At 36.9% G+C, this 17,674-nt stretch overlaps 2 protein-coding genes across 9 annotated transcripts in view; both read left to right on the forward strand.

Annotated features, from left to right (window-relative positions):
• esyt2b (extended synaptotagmin-like protein 2b) overlaps positions 1-17,674 on the forward strand; it is an 846,120-nt gene that overhangs the window by 443,491 nt on the left and 384,955 nt on the right. The window lies entirely within an intron of this gene.
• The window catches only part of sorcs2 (sortilin-related VPS10 domain containing receptor 2), a 306,229-nt gene that overhangs the window by 34,864 nt on the left and 253,691 nt on the right, over positions 1-17,674 (forward strand). The window lies entirely within an intron of this gene.

The following is a 17,674-nucleotide window of genomic DNA, read 5'->3' on the forward strand; positions in this document are numbered from 1 at the left end:
TTATTAAACAGGATGGTCAGGCAAGCAGTGTTCAGTACAGGAACAAACAGATTTGTATGGGCAATCCAGAGTCATAGTTGAAATAACAGGTAGATGGTCAGAAGGCAGGCATCAGGCAACATAAATTAACAATGAAAGCAAGGTCAAACACGGAAAGCAAGGCATAGGGAAAACGTGTCATAATGTTCACATACAGGATACAAGACTCAGCAACACTGTATGTGTTTGTTTGAAATAGTTTTTGAGCTGTTTCAGCTGTGTGTGTCTAATCAGTAGAGACTTGGAGCAGGTGTGTGTGTGTGTGTTGCATGACTGGATCTGTAGTTCATGCATGTGAATGTTTTCCAGTGATCTATGGTGGTTAGATCACTGGTGTTCGTGACACACATCTCTTCTTTTTTTGGACTTATACCGTTGTTCAACGCACACACTCAATTAATAAGGTATATCCTAAAGTGGCACTTTCTCAACATAACTTGAGGGATATAATATGGCAAATTTGTGTAACCATGGATCCAACATTTTACGATAGGTTAAAAAAGAACTGGTAATTAATCAATTTTAAACATCCAAACTATGTTTTTTTTATGTTTATAGGTTAATCGTATTGGATTTGTGAACTGGATTAAATGAGCTTTGCATGCAAATATATTAAAATAAGGATTTCATGAATACAGTTCTGGAAGAAATTGAACACAACTGGACATTTTAAGTGCGACATCGCTACCCACTGTGCCACAGTGCCACCCAAACAGTTATTTATTTATTTATTTGTTTGTTTGTTTACTGAATTTCACAGTTGTTTTACAGTAAAATCCCACTTTCATGTTTAGAAGAATTGCCTGATATTTAGTTTCCAAATGATTCAATTACCACAGCACAAAAGCCCAATGCAAATGAATAGCATCTTGTTTTACTGTCCCATTGAACTAGATTAGAAATCCTACAACTTCCTCCAGTACCCATCTAGAACTAATATTTCACATGAACACATTTTGATCTTTTCCTGAAATACAAGATTCAAAAGGCTGTTGAACAAATGAATGTTCTGACTCTCATCACATCTAAATAATGTGTATTGAATTACCCTAATGATGTTAGAGGAGCCTCCAGAACCCCACTGGTTATGTAGACCTCAAGTATCAATGCACGGTGGATTTATCTGATGCCAGGAACACATGTGTCATAAAAAGGATGGGCATTAAGCCTTGATAAAAGAGTAAGATCTTAACCAGTTTTGCACAAAGAACTCGCTCCTGGAACAGACAAACCAGCCTCAATGGAAGATCAAAAGAACAAGCATGTCGGTTGAATGCAGATAAAGATGAGGGAAGTTTTTGCTTAATCATCTATCATTATGTGACTATTCATCCATTGCCATGGGAATGCAGCCAATTTGGATCAACGAGCCCAATGATAAGTTTTCTGTTTTACCTGTAATCATGCCAGTGTTTGAATGGCTGGTGAAATAATTGTGTGTTGATTCTTGTTATGGTCAAAACTATTTTTTTTTTTCAAAAACAAATGAGAGACACCAGTGTTTGGTTCACTTGTGATCGGATTGGTGAAAATGTATCTTGAAAATGTGTATGAAATGAATAGCGTTAAATAGAGCTGGGTGATTTTGCCTATAATTAAAATCTTGATTAATCGAACATTTAAACTCGATTACAATTAACGAACGAATATTTTATTTATTATTAGATTTTTTTGGCCCTCATAGGTCACTGACAGGTTTTTTACAGTAAATATGCTTACTAGGGATGCTCCGATGAAGATTTTTGCAGACGATACCGAGTACCAATTCCTCGTCTTGGTGATCGGCTGATACCAAGTATCGATTCTAATGCTTCAAGCTTTATAATGCATAAAATACCTTTTCACTCTACGTGTCATACCAAAGTAGAGATCTTGCTTTACCTAAGAGAATAAATAAATTAATACATTATTAAATGTAATTCCTTAAATATATAACCATTTAGACATGTCATAATCAGAAGCAGCTTTACAGAAAATAATAGATACAAAAAATAGTAAGAAAAAGCACTAAGAAAGCAATTTGGAAACATTGCAAATGATGGAAGAAGAATTCAACATGTCTCAATGAAGTTTAAATTGCATAATTGATGCATAAGAAGTTAAAATAATAACCTCTTTTTAACCAGGTCAAGTCAATTGGGAACCAGTTTTTATTTACAATGATGACCTGCCCAAGAAGCAACATAAAAAGCAGATACAGTACAAAGCAGCAGGGACACAATACTATGCGCACAACACAATCTCACAAATGCTAATAATAACATATAAAACCAAGAAAAAAAAAAAAAAACAAGCTCAGTGATCTTGTTCTATTGACTGGATTTCATTTTTAAAAGATGATAATAAAATGAAACTGTTGAGCTTTAAGGTCTGCTGTAGATGATTCCAAGCATCAGCAGCAGAAAACTGAAAAGAGTAGTGACCAAATGAAGTGTGAACTTTGACTATGCAAAGGTTAATAAAACTACTAGAGCACAGATTTCAACATGTTTTCTGAATGTTCAAATGCATACCTCTAAATTTGTTACTTCTTTACTGATAGGAAATATGTCCTTAAACTACTGTTTATTACAATTATACATTTTATTAAAGTTATATTAATTAATATTCAAGTTAATATTTATTTTTTTTCGTTTTTCGAAATTCATAGTTTTCTGCCAGAGTTTTCTGAAGGTCTTGTTGATTCCAGACCTGACTATTTTGTCCTTTTTGGTATACAAAAGATATTCTGAAGGAACTGTTTTTGTGAAAATAGGAAAGTCAAAAGAACACCACTATACTGAAAAAAGTTTACACATTATGAGCACATTATCAAAGAACTGTCATTGTTTTTCAGCAAACTATCAATTAATTTTTACATTGAATTTTGCCAAATGACAAAAGAAATAGTAATAAAAAGAAAATAGAAAATAGAAAAGGGAATAGAAAATTAATTTTTAGTAGTGGGTTGCAGCTGGATCTGCTGCATAAAATATATGTTGGAATAGTTGGCGGTAAATTCCACTGTGGCGACTTCTGAAATAGAGACTAAGCAAAGGAAAATAAATGAATGAATGAATTTTGCCAAATGATAAAAGAAATAGCAATAAAAAATAGAATTATTTCCCAGTACTGGGTTGTGACTGGAAGGGCATCCGTTGTGTCAAACATTTGCTGGAATAGTTGGCAGTTCATTTCGCTGTCATGACCCCTGACAAATAAGGGGCTAAACCGAAGGAAACTGAACAAATGAATGAATTATTGAGGGAAAGGAATTGTTAGTATAGGGGTGGGTAAAAATAATGATCCACATATGTATTGTGATATTTTCTGCAGCAATTTTATTTTGATACATGGATGCCCATATTGTATATTGCGAATATTTTTTGTTATAGTATTTGGTTAAATATTAAAATCTATTTATTTACCGTCCTCTCCAGATAGGGATTGTTTCTGATGGCAGCATCACAGAATAATGCATACAACATTTAAGACAGCTTTAATTTAAGTGTATTTATTATTCACTGCAGCAATAAAACTAAAGTGAGATAAGCAAACTGACAAATGTTTCTGTTTAGTTAAAACATATGTTGCCAAAGCTTTCAAAGACATAATTAGGTCGGAAAAAGATATTAAATTACATTTATTGTAAAGAACATTGCAATATATTTAAAACTGCAAGTATAATGTATAAGTACAATGAAAATGTTGGATTGCTGGAACTTTGGTGATTCCCACCCCTCATTGTTGGTATTAGGAGATCAAAGCAATGCCTTATATTTAAAGTAGACAGAATAGGGAATAGATAAGAGAGTGTTAGTTTCAAAAAGCTAAAGCAAGGTGTTTTTAATAGAGAAGATGAAAGTGTTTTTAACACAGTGAAGCACAACGTGCGTCTGCATTTGTAGAAACTGATATATGATCCTTACATAGTATTCCTTTAATAGGGTCAGTCTGGTAGGAGCACGAGGTTAATTCGGGGCCAGACGAGGGTGAATAAGTTCAACAGGACTTGGATGTGATGAAGCAGAACTGATTGAATGTTTTGACTGCAGCTGTCACCATCAAAGAGCGCCCTGGAAGCTCATTAAGAAAATCAACACAATATGCCATAGTATGTTAAACACAGTTGGTGTTTTGTTAACATTGAACTTTTTGGGGTTGCCTTCTTTGTATGATCTCTTTGCCGCAGCAGTGTAATTAGTGTGTCTGACCCCGGGTCAGCAGAAGCAGGCCTGTGTTGAAAGCACCTGGCCAGGTAACTAAGGACACTCCATCAGCACCCTTTCAGCTTTCCTCTTGATGACAGAGGGCGATGGATTGCGAGCATTTTACCGGGCACTCATATTAACGGTCAGTGTGGTGTGCCAGGGCTGTTAGAGCAGGAATTTTGATCTAGTCCTGCCAAATGAACACTAAATGCCCCTTTTAGGGGACGTAATTCCTTTCTGTGGCAACACCTTTGGCACATTGCCTAATGCACTCTGCCCTCCTCCATCTATAGTGAATGGATGAATGTCTGTAATGTAATGAGGCCAGTGTGATGTTAGGATCCTCATGGAGTTTTTTTTGTCTCTGTTTAGTCATGTAAAGTGGAATTTGCCATTAAACAAATGCCCAAATAAATCTGTGTTCAGCCAGTTCTCCACTAGCACAGATACTGGGTAGCTTTATAATTATTTTTGTCGCTATATATGCGTGTGAAGGGAAACTTTCAGAATACAAAGCATTTCCATTTGGCTTTGAATAGAGTGTGAAATGCCAGGCACCTCTCGGGCTAAGAATAGCTGAGTGCTTGACGTCAAACACGGCTTCACATGTAGAAATGGATAAACAATAAAAGTCAGAAAGTGCTTTTGAGAAGTTTACTCATACAAATCTTTACCGAGACTTTCTATTCCTGGCATGGATTGAGGATGTGAAGAGCAAGGGGCTTGTAGGTGGAAATGTTTTTCTTGTTACAAAAAAATAACTGAATGATATGTAACAAATCTACGCTACAATGCACAAGTTTAGAGACAGCAAGATTTATTTTTATTTTCAAAGCTAACCAAGGCCAGTCTCACACACACACAGACACACAAGACAAACACATCATTCATTCATTCATTCATTCATTCATTCATTCATTCATTCATTCATTTTCTTTTCAGCTTAGTCCCATTATTCATCAGGGGTCGCCATAGCGAATGCCCTTCCAGATGCAACCCAACAATAGGAAACACTCATACACCCTTGCATCCACACGCATACACTACAGCCAGTTTATTCAATTCACCTATACCGCATGTCTTTGGACTGTGGTGGAAACTCGACCCTGCAGGCACAGGACGTCAACATGACGTCATAATGACGTTGTACCCACGACTTTGGATTTTGTTTGGAAATGAAAATCAAGTTGATATCAGAGCCTAACAACAGGCCGACGTCAATGTCCAGCGTCCAACCTTAAATCAACCTAAAGTCACCTAACATCGTCTAACAAACACAAACGTCTAATCATGTTACACCTTGACGTTGTGTGGACGTTACCACTATGACATCTATCAGACGTTGGATTTTGGTCACTTTTTAACACAACATAAAATTAACCAAATGTCAACGTAATTTAACATTGTTATTGGATGTCAAAATAACGTTGTCCTTAGATGCTGGTTAGACATTGAATTTTGGTCACCTGAGGTCATGACCTAAATCTAACCTATTAACATCTTATGATGTTATGTGCATGCTGGGGAGCACCTGGAGGAAACCATCACGATCACAGGGAGAACATGCAAACACCACGCAGAAATGCCAACTGACCCAGCCGGGGCTCAAACCAGTAACCTTCTTTCTATGAGGTGATCGTGCTACCCACTGCGCCACTGTGATACCCGAGACTAACATGCTCACTGCTCATATTGTAAATACTTAAGTGAATCTCCTCTATTTGTAGAGCTTTAGATGTTAGTTCACAGGCACATACCCATAACACATTGTGTATATTTCCATTCAGAAGCTCATTGGCATGATGAGCACTAGACATCAGAAAGATGTGCTCACTCTGAGCCTGTGGTGCAGGGCTGGGTATTCAGACTTTTGATTGGTTGCCATTGTGATTGCATGGTCATGTGAATAGCAGTGGAGTCTACAAATGTAAATGCATATCATCCCATGCATATAAATGGGCTAGTCAGTGGATGTTCATCCACAGTTTGCCATGAAAAAGACAGGTAAAAACTTTGATACGTGAAATGAGAAACAGATGGAGACTAAGGGAGAAAAGGATGAAGAAATTCTCTAGAATGCAAATTGCTGTGCTGCGTCCTTAGCGCTCAGAATGACCTGTCATTTTGGAAATTGAATGAATATGATAATAGCCGTTAAAGGAAGCATCTGTCTTCCTGATGGTAAAACTCCAGTAAATGCAGCACTCTCACACGGAGACATGCCGTAATTGAAAAACTCAAGCAACTGGATCAGGAGCTTTTCATCAACCTCTGTGAGGGTTTTTTGACTGAGTTGTGCTTTTTTGCTGATCAGATAGCTATCCAATCATGTAAAGATCACAATTTATGAGACACTTTTATGTGGTCAAGAGTCAGTGTAATGTGTGCACCCTAATTAGACAGTGATCTATTTGATCATAATCTGTAAATTGATCAGGTATAAATACATGATGGTTGATGTCTATTGAAAAGTGTTTGTAGGTGCTTATATGTTAAAGTGTTTTAATTTATTTGGTTACCTTAGCCCAGGGGTCGGCAACCCGAAATGTTGAAAGAGCCATATTGGACCAAAAAAACAAAAAACAAATATGTCTGGAGCCACAAAAAATGTAAAGCCTTATATAAGCCTTATAATGAAGGAAACACATGCTGTATGTATCTATAGTAGCTATATTAGCCTACTATAAAAATGACTAGATTGCCTACAAATACATAATGAGCCTTCATGATTAAATAGCCACTGAAATCAGGTGGTTGGTGTTTATTTTGTTGTCATTAAAACACTTTAGCACAGCCTCTTGTCTTTTAGTGTTATTAATTTGATCATTTCTACTTGCGGCCCATCAGAGTTCACATACCTGCAAAAAAACGCGTTGAATAACGGTCACATCACAGGCAGTTGAGTATGCTGGCACTGAATTAATGTCCTTGGTTTGCTGATCGGTGATGTTACCTACCATTTTAATAGCCCTTTCCTTCACTGTCTTAGTGGAGAAAGGTATATCTTTATTTTTTTGTATTATCTTGGTTTTGTTTTTAAAGTTTGCAAATAGGTGTTCTAATATGTCATACCCTCTTTGAACGGTTTTCCATGCTTTATTATCTCCTGGTTTGTTTACAACAGCCACCTGCCTGGCATCCCGCCCTGCTGATAGAAACGTGTGTCGCAGGCTATGACGCAAATCTTCGTTGACAGAAATGTTGAAGTTAAATATTAATTCTACACACTTTGACAGCATTTGAAAACGTAAAAAAGGACGTTTGTCCTCCTATAGAAATCATATTAAAACAAAAAAATATATTAACCTCCCCCTTCCTAAAATATATTAACCTTCCCTGAAAAAGCTCCAGGGAGCCACAAGGGCAGCGCTAAAGAGCCGCATGCGGCTCTTGAGCCGCGGGTTGCTGACCCCTGCCTTAGCCTTTAGTGCAGCTGTCTGCTAGGGCATGTTCATCATTTCAGAACTGTGGAGGTTACCACAAAAAGGTAAACAGTAGTTCCTTAAATGATGGAACTTTAAGAGACTATGATCTTTTCAGGTTACTACTCCCTAAAGGGCAAACAGTTACCCCTACAGATAAAATTTTCTGTACGTATTTGTTTTAGAGTGTATGGTTTCAATTTTTTTTTCAACCCAGGCTCATTCTGATTACGTATCCCTATATACATTTCTGGAGAGAGCAAAATACGTCCCAGGAGGTACATTTGTTTACAGTTTTTGTTTTCGCGAATCCACCGGAGTCCACTGTGTATGCTTTTTCAGATCTCGAATTTTTCTCGCGAGTGCCGTTCACCCCCTGGTGTTCTCACGTAAGTCCACTAGAGGCCGCTGTGTATGCATTTTCAGATCTCAGATTTCTCTCACGAGTGCAATTCGCGCCTGCTGTTCTCACGTAAATCCACTGGAGGCCACTGTGTATGCTTTTTCAGATCTCGAATTTCTCTCGCGAGTGCCATTGTCACCTGCTTTTCTCATGTAAATCCACCAGAGGCAGCTGTCAACTGACTGACTTACTGACTGACCAACCGAACAATAATGTTTTAAAAAGCACAGATTGACCCGCCCACCCCTTCCCTAAACCCAATCGCAGTGTTTTAAAAAGCAATCCAGAAAAAGACAAGCCTCCTGATTTTTACCACGTTTACCATATTCTCACCCTGTTATTACTATATATATTTATATACTATAAAATTGTTTATTTTATTTTTTTAGCTTTTGTTTTTGTCTTACCACCTTTCTGGAACCATTCTTCACCAGACTCGAACCCTGTTGTCATGGTCAACTCGCTCTGCATCTCAAGTCCGCCAACGTACATGTCGAGCTACCGGACAAACTGGTAATAGTAGATAAGCCTTCCATATGGAGGGAAGTGTTCAGCTAGTAAGCAAGTAAAGAACAGTGTAATCTTCGTAGCATTTTAAAGATGAAATACAGCCATAGCTTTATCTCCATAATTTGCGATCTCCAGAAATGTATATAGGGACTAGGCTCTCAAAATGATTATATAGTGAATTTTTTATATACAGTACATTGTACATTCACACTTTATTCTGCTCTGTAATACAGTCCACATTTTAGAAAAGTCATTCAAACCACATAATTGCAAATAAATTATGTATTAAGCTGAACTGAAAAGCTTGCTCATCATTGTGGCGTACAGTTCGGATACCACAAAAAACTTGCACTGCTTTACTTCTCTCTTTGGAAGGAGTGAGGAGTTTTTTGCTGCTTTACCTCTATGTACATTGGATGTCGCGCAGGTGTGCGCTAGATCATGACAGACACGTGAGTGACTGATTGCCATGGAAACGTGAATGTCATGTATAAACTATCTTGCCTCTTGGAATTTCAAATCATTCTGCATTCGTACATGTTGCTCCAAATGCCTCAACATATCCTGAAATGAAAAAGTGCACATTCTACCCTCTTTGGCTGTCTGTTATAAGCTACCAGGCTGACATTGTTCTGATTCGGCCAGTTTTAGTTGGATTAGGGTCTTTCCTTTGTGGAACTAAGCTTTTTATAGGCCATAGACACTTCATTACTGTCAATTGAGCTTTAATTACTCACTGCCCTTAGCGGGGCCGTACAATCAGGTGAATGAAGCTAATTAACAGTGTGTAATTAGTTTGCTTAGAATGAAAAGGGTGCACCTTGAAGTTGTGGAGTAGCACCTGCAGGCTTGACCACAGGAGTCCCATTACCCAAAAATACTATTTAACCTACACTACCATTCTGAATTTAGTGTTCATTAAATTGATTACATACAGTTGAAGCCTGTTTATTTTTTTCTCCAATTTCTGTTTAACGAAGAGAAGATTTTTCATTTATTTATTTTATGAATTTATTTACCAATTTATTTGATCTTTGCCATAATGACAGTAAATAATATTTGACTAGATATTTTTCAAGACATGTGACATTTAAAGACCTAACTAGGTTAATTAGGTTAACTAGGCAGGTTAGGGTAATTAGGCAAATCATTGTATAATGTTTTGTAGACTATCGAAAAACAATATAGCTTAAAGGGGCTAATAATTTTTACCTTAAAATGTTTTTAAAAAAAATTAAATCTGCTTTTATTCTAGCCAAAATAACACAAAGAAGACTTTCTCCAGAAGAAAAAATATTATCAGATATACTGTGAAAATTTTCTTGCCCTGTAATATATATTCTCAATATTTTTAACAAATCAATAGTTATATAGTGGCACAGAGTTAGATCTCTTTCTTAGCTGACACACAGAAACAGCAATGCGTGCGGCATGGCATCACTGTGTTGCAGAGACGCTGTTGGTTAAATGCCCTCAAAGTAGAAAACAGAAGCAGAGTAAAGCGGTAAGCACGAGCATGTCTGAGGTCTGGAGGTATTATAAAGTTAATAACAGCAACATTGCCAAAGCAAACTGTGAGATATGTAAACTTGGGATTATCTGCCAGGTATTTTAAGTTGAGGTGCTGCTTTTTTTAATTTTCTTTAAATTTACTGCTGCACTAAAGTCCAAAAGTGAAGAATTTATTATTTGATTGTTCAAGTTACCTCAAAGAAGTGCTCTGTTGTTAAATGTTGAAATAAGCTGAATTAAATAAAAAAGTAAGGAACATCCTGGATGTTTCTTCACTCTTCTTTATTCTTTTTTTATGTATTATAAAAGTATCTGATCGGGTAACCATATCAGTAGATACTCAAAATCAAATGACTCAATTTTTTTAGATTAAAAAGACATACAAACAAGACCAAATCATTTCTTCTGGCTGCTGACCATGATTGAGGTCTAATGAAATAATAACAAACATCAAGTAAAGTAAAGTATGGTGTCACTTCAGACATGTTATGAACACACACAGAAAGAGAATAGGCTGTGAATTAAAGGTAGTAACGTAGGTCTAAATAGTGTAAATAATGAAGGTGAATAACATAATATCCCTTTAAAGGGATAATTCACCCAAAAATGAAAATAAACTCACTGATTGTGACCCTTGTGTGGGGTCATATCTTTATGTGTTTTTTTAATCTGTTGAACACAAATGTGGCACGGTGGCTCAGTGGTTAGCACTGTCTCCTCATAGAAAGAAGGTCGCTGGTTCGAGTCCTGCTTGGGTCGGTTGGCGTATCTGTGGGGAGTTTGCATGTTCTCCCCATGTTTGTGTTGTATTTCTCCGGGTGCTCCTGATACAGTCCAAAGGCATGCGGTACAGGTGAATTTAATAAACTAAATTGGCCTTAGAGTATGAGTGTGTTTTGATATTTCCCAGTAGCGGGTTGAAGTTGTAAGGGCATCCGCTTTGTAAAACATGCTGGAATAATTGGCAGTTCATTCCACTGTGGCAACCCCTGATGAATAAAGGGACTGAGCCAAAGGAAAATGAATGAATGAATGAACACAAAAGAGCATATTTTGTAGAAAGCTGAAAATCAGTAGCCACTGACATCTAACATATGAAAAACATATGAAAGTCAATGGTTACAGGTTTCTTCTTCGTTTGTGTTTAACAGAGTAAAGAAAGTCGAACAGATATGGAACAAGGATGAGTAAATGATGACAGGATGTTCATTTTTTAAATGAACTATCCCTTTAAGGTGTGCTTATAGTGCTAAATGTAATAAACAGGTAATGAAAGAGTAAACTTCACCTTCACAGAGGCTGTTTCTGAACGTCCTGCTGATAATCTTCTGCTGAAATCTGCCGCACAAAGACAGTCTCTTTCTGGCTATATTCTCAGTTGATGTGGGATTAAGCACACAGACACACATGTGTGGGCCATGTGGCATCTGGCTATGGCAGATAAGGCAACTGTTGATTAGTGCGATGAATGTCATCTTTGACAGAGAGCAGTGAGAAGAGGGTCATACAGAAAGACACCGCAGTCTAGTCCAGCTAATCTCTTTCTATCTCAGTTTATTTTTACATTTCAAAATATTGGCATAATTGTCTACATGAAATATAATTGGCTGCTTGACATTGCCATTTGACACTCAATCCCACTGACACCCTAGAGCTGAGGTTCACTTTTAAATGCAATTGCTAATTTACTGTAATAACAGATCCTTTTTATGCATAAAACACTTTCGCTTAGACACTGCTTAAGCTGAAATTGATGTTTTAGTTCATTTGTAACCAGTCGCTGAAATAAAAAAGACTGTTTGGGTGTTTTTGACAGACACTAAGAGAAAATGATAGAGATTTTATTTGGTTAAATTTTCAAATTCATATCATACATTAATATTTATTAAAGTAATCATTTAGAAGGAGCTTTTATGTAAAGAGACTTACAAATTATATGTGTGCAAATTCAGTTTGTATCTATTTATACTGTACATACGCTTCTTTTTACTGTGCCAGTAAACCTCCTCTAATCAAAGCGAATGAGAGCGTGTGTGCCTGTGTGTGCGTGTGCCCATCAGATGTGGCTCTCAACAGTGTTGATCAGCGCTTCTACAAATAGTGAAGCTGTTAGATTATGTACTTGATATGATGGTAGTGTCTGAAGCAAGGTGGCTTTTTAGAAGCAAAACTATATTATTGATCAAGTAGTGTGGCAGAATTAATAACAAGGTTTTGTGTGTGAGCAAGACTCTAAATTTGGGTCTTTCATAAAGCTTATTTGGCCATCATATACTCTATTTGTTTTCTCTTGGCTGCCCGCTTTGCAGCAGTCTCTTTAGATAATACAAATAACCTCATAAAATATAATTGTTTGTCATTTTTATTAGATTTGCCCACATTTAGGCTTTCTAAAGTGATGTGTGACTGCTTCATGGCTGTTTAGTTTTCTTTTAATAGACAATAAGAATCCAGTGTTCAGCTGTCTTGGTCTGTAAGTTTTATATTCAGCCTGTAATTACCCTTTTTATTTGATTGTTAAACTATATGATGCATGCAAAACTAATAAAGCAGACTTTAAAATAATTCATCCTTGAAGATAATCAGTTTTATTAATAGTGTGTAAACTGGTATAGCTTTTGAGTTCATACACATTATCACCATAAAATGGCTAACACTTTATTTTGATGGTCCATTTGAGTATTAGTAGACTGTCTGCTTAATATCTGTTGAAACTGCTCCTTCAACAGACATTTAACTGATTATAACAAACTTAGCAAGTACATGTCAACTTATACTAACCCTAACCCCGACCTAAAAGTCTACTTATAATCTAATGAGAATTAGTTGGCATGTAGATGCAATGTAACTTAAATTCAACAAACCGACCATCAAAATAAATTGTGACCTAAAAATGCTAACTATTTTGTGTATATTGTTCTTGGTAAAAGCATTTCAATTGTTGAAAACCTTTTTAAGGCCACAGAAGAGCAGTGAAAACTCCATTTACATTCTAATCCAGTTGCATTTGTCTCTCTTACACCTCTTTCTGTTCGATGTGTCTGCTTAGTTTTTCACTCCAATTGCAACTACATCAGTTTTTATTGCATTCTGTATTGTGTTGTGGGACTTTTGTTATTGGATGTTTGTTGCATTAGCTCCAGTCAGCATGCTATTTAAAGCACCAGTGTGTTGAGTGCAAATAAATATAGGTATATTGAACATGAACATTTCATGATTGTTAGTGCATTCGGGCTAGGCTGAGTATTTCAGAAACTGCTAATCTACATTTTTGCACATAACCAACTCTGGGTTTTAGAGCTGATGGTCAGAAAAAAAGTACAAATATCCAGGGAGGATAAAATGCCTTGTTGTTACAAATGAGGTCTCCAGAAGAGTGCACTGTAATTGTAAATTGACTTTTCCAACATTTCCTGTAATACATGAATATTTTTATTGATATTATTGATACTATTTTTTTCCATTATTTATGCACATTACAATTTTATGTTTCCTCTAATGTCGTTAAATCAATGTTTACTGCATTATTTTAGTGTTACTCTGATATAGGGTTGGACGGTATGAGTAAAATTAAATTTTGATAATTTAAGCAGGAACAATTTTTTTCACAATAAATAAATAGGTATTACAGAAAAGTAAACAAAAAGGATTTAAAAATAAATAAATTACTTCAGGAAGATAAAGGACCTCACTTTAATGCATTGTTTCTTTTCTTTTTATTTTGGCCTTGATAAATATAGTAGGGATGCATGATACTGAATATTTAAAATGATCTTTTTAAACTTTATTTAGTATTTTTCAGAAGTAATTTTTCAATTTTTATTTCTTATCTGTGAACAAACCTTAGTATTAATATAAACGTTCCCAGATAACATATTTTCACATGCATAAAAAAAAAAAAAAAATAAAAAACACTTAAAATGGAAAAATGGTATATGTCAAAATCTATAAATGTTAAAAAAAATGTGGTTTTGACAAATATGTAACAAATTCTGGGAACATTTTCCTTAGTCTCACACAGCATTAGCCATGTCCACTTATTTACATGTCACAGATTACATATGTATTTACATATATAATCCTACCCCCAAACCTTATACCATGATGGTATTTGTGTGACAAAAAGCATTTTCAACGTTGTTGAAAAGCTTTCGTGATATGCTTTTAGTATTTTTGTGTATTACAATGGACAAAACAGATTTTTTGTAGGTAGGTCAATAGATAAGTGTATTCAATAGGTGTATTAACATTGTCATTCATTCATTTTCTTTTGGGCTTAGTGCCTTTATTAATTTGGGGTCGCCACAGCGGAATGAATCGCCAACTTATCCAGCATATGTTTTACGCAGCGGATGCCCTTCCAGCTGCAACCCATCATTGGGAAACATCCATACTCACTCATTCACACACATAGACTTCGGACAATTCAGCTCACCCAGTTTACCTATACTGCATGTCTTTGGACTGTGGGGGCAACCGGAGCATCCGGAGGAAACCCACGTAAACATGGGGAGAACATGCAAACTCCACACAGAAACGCCAACTGACCCAGCTGGGGTTCAAACCAGCGACCTTCTTGCTGTGAGGTGATTGTGCTACGCACTGCGCTACCCTGTGGCCATATTAACATATTATAATTTGAAAATACAGTATTTTACTGTAAATCTAAAATATGTTACTACTGTATTCTTTAGGGACAGATGATGGTTAATGGTAGGCTCTGGCAACCACAACTGCCATAGATAATACTAATTTTTTTAGCAGTATTTTTTTGAACACACAACATGTCAAACTTTGAAGCACTTCTACAGCAGCAGAGAGACAGGACCTCCTGGTGTCTTATCCAAAAGACAGCAACCATCACTATACTGGGGAATTAGACCCACAGAGTAGAGGTCTGCATTCCCGCGGCTGTCCCGCGGGCGCCACTGGACCCGACCAGATTTCTACGGCGCGGGTATAAATTTCCGAATAAATCACGGGAGCGGTCGGTAACGGGTTTAATTTGGGACGGGAGCGGGCTGTCTAGCAATATCGCTCCCGACTCCCTAGTGAGCACGCGTATGTATGTGTGTAAATGAAATAGCGCGATGCTGTGTTTAGCTTGTTTGTTGCAGTGTGTGTGTGTATGTATGCGCACGCGCGAATGAAAGATGTGTGTGTGTGCGTGCACGCGAATGAGAGATAGAGCTTTGCCTGTGTTTGTGCTTGGTGCTTATGAGTGTGTGTTAGAGGGCGCACGCGCGCGAATGAGAGAGAAAGCTTTGTCTGTGTGTGCTTGGTGCTGTGCGTGTGTGTGTTTATACAGACAGCTTGTTATAGGCTGTCTGGACTGTATAACTGGGTGATTTTCGGTTTTGTTCTCCCCCCGCTCTTTAGCGGGATCGGGCGCGGCGGATAGAAAACGGGGCGGGTCGGGCAGCGGGACATCAAGTGCTTAATATAAGCGGGAGCGGTCGGGTTCCGGCTAAAACCTGGCGGGTGCGGGCGGGAGCGGGATTCAAAATTTAGTCCCGCGCAGATCTTTACCACAGAGGCCTCAGGGTGAGCACCCCCTGCTGGCCTCACTAATATGACTTCCAACATCAACTGTTGGTCTCCCATTGAGGTACTAACTAGACTCAGCCCTGCTTAGCTTCAGTTTTTTTTGTTCTTGGAACACTTGGGTTTAAAACACCACCATCCACATGAGTATTGTTGCTGACCATATCTTTATGACTACATCTTGTGATGGCTTCTTCCTGCAGGATAACTTGTCAAGTCACAAAACTCAGACAGGTTTATTTGTCATGTAAGTTGAAGAATGCGCATGATACTGTTATAAACTAAAAAAAAAAAAAAAAACTTGTGATGATTTATGTTCGCCATTTATCAGTTTATAAGTGTACTTGTTTTCCAGTTGCAGAGATTGCTGGCATCAGGTCTATACGAGCAACATGTGTTCATTGATGTGCTGATCTGGCAGCAGCAGGAGTCAGATTATCTCTCAGAGCTACAAAGAACAGGGTGTGTTGATCTGCAGGTGGAGACTCAAGCCTGAAAGTCAAATCAGATAACAGGAAAAGGAACAAGTGAAATTTGAGCAAGAGTTTTATTCTGCTGTATTGATGACAGACTTTACTCTTTAGTTCTTCATTGATCAGTGAGATTCTTCTCCCTTGTTGATCTTTGAAGATCAGGTGTAAGAGAGATGATAAAGTCATGTTTTCCTACTTTAGCCAGCACTGTTGACCCAAACTATTGATTTCGTTCATTGGTTGTAATCCATCTGCTCCCTTGTTGAGTAATGTAGTAAATGGACTACAGCTGCACATTTAAAAGCTACAGAAATGTCAGGTAATATAACATAATATTTTCTGACTTGGCATTTTTATAGAGGAAGCAACCTTTTAGGATTAATTCCCAGAGAAATGTGCAATTCTTTTCTTTTGATGAATGCTTGAGGAACTACGTACCCACACTGTGTTATATATAGCATATATTTTATTATGATTCCAGCATTCAAATCTTTTTTTCCAAACTTTCTGCCAATAATGTTAGCAGCTTGTGTCCACCTGTACCAGTCATTGAAACATAATCATTATTTTTTCCAGAACATTCTTTTTTTTTCCCTTTCATGCATTTAGAGCAGTATAGATATACAGAATGTGCTGCAGCAGTCAGAATTTCCATGCCTTCTTTAACATCCCTCCCACACTCCAGTTTGGAAAATGGGAGATTTCTGGAGATCATAGTGTCACATTCATATAAGATGGCCATTGGACTCTCTTCAGCATGGTATATAGTGCATGATGATGAGTGAGTGAGTGCCTCCCTATTAATTTACTTTGGCGTGGAATAGAGATTTTTCTTAAGCATATACTTATCAAAAGCACAATTAAAGCTATATTGTGATATATTATTGCAGTTAAAAATAACCTTTCACTTTGAATATATTCAGTTTATTTTAAAATGAAGTTTATTCATTTCATTCAATTCGAATTTTCCGCCTTCATTAATCCAGTTTTTATACAGCCACTATTATGGATTTTTAAAAATTCCCTTTCGTGCTGTGTGCAACAAAGCACTAAGTGAATAAAAACATCCTGCTGACGTTTAAATTTACACAATTATTTAAAACAATAAAATCTCAAAAGTTAACAGAAAGTCGTTTAAATAATTAATCTTGCATTCGAATCTTTTACCTTTTACATGTTATCCTTACCATATTTACGTCGACACAAAACAAGACCAAATACAAGGTATCAGATCAGATCAAATGTGAACACGCCCTTCCCTTTGAAGACTAATTGGTGTGTGGCTAATCATGACTGAAGATGAGTGATAATAAATGAGTGAACATTTTGATGAATAATACAATAATCTACCCTGCATTGCGGGATTCTCTGGACATTTGTTAAAGCAAGGATCAGCAAAGACTATTAAAGGGGTGGTCCAGAGTGTCTTTTTAAGGATTGGTTGTGTTTATAAGATGCAAAGCATTGTGTGCTCATGCTTCATTTGTAAAAAAAAAAATTACCTTACTTTGATTATATACAGCTATTCAGCTAACATGAAAACGACTGTCATATTTCCTAGTTCCTCCGAAAGGGTGCCCT

This window comes from Danio rerio, chromosome 7, assembly GCF_052040795.2.
Source record: "Danio rerio strain M-AB ecotype USA chromosome 7, GRCz13ab, whole genome shotgun sequence".
Taxonomy (NCBI): Eukaryota; Metazoa; Chordata; class Actinopteri; order Cypriniformes; family Danionidae; genus Danio; species Danio rerio.